Below are 201 nucleotides of genomic sequence, written 5' to 3' on the forward strand. Positions count from 1 at the left end.
GCGAGTCCAGAGGAAGCCATGAAGACCATCAGAGGGTAGGAGCACCTCTCCTATGATGAAAGGCTGAGAGAATTGGGCTTGTTCAGCCTGGAGAAGAGAAGACTCCGGGGAGACCTCATTGCAGCCTTCCAGTACCTGAAGGGGGCCTACAAGGAAGCTGGAGGGGACTTTTTACAAGGGCCTGTAGTGATAGGACAAGGG

The sequence above is a fragment of the Eurypyga helias genome, unplaced genomic scaffold, assembly GCF_000690775.1.
Source record: "Eurypyga helias isolate BGI_N326 unplaced genomic scaffold, ASM69077v1 scaffold15710, whole genome shotgun sequence".
Lineage (NCBI taxonomy): Eukaryota > Metazoa > Chordata > Aves > Eurypygiformes > Eurypygidae > Eurypyga > Eurypyga helias.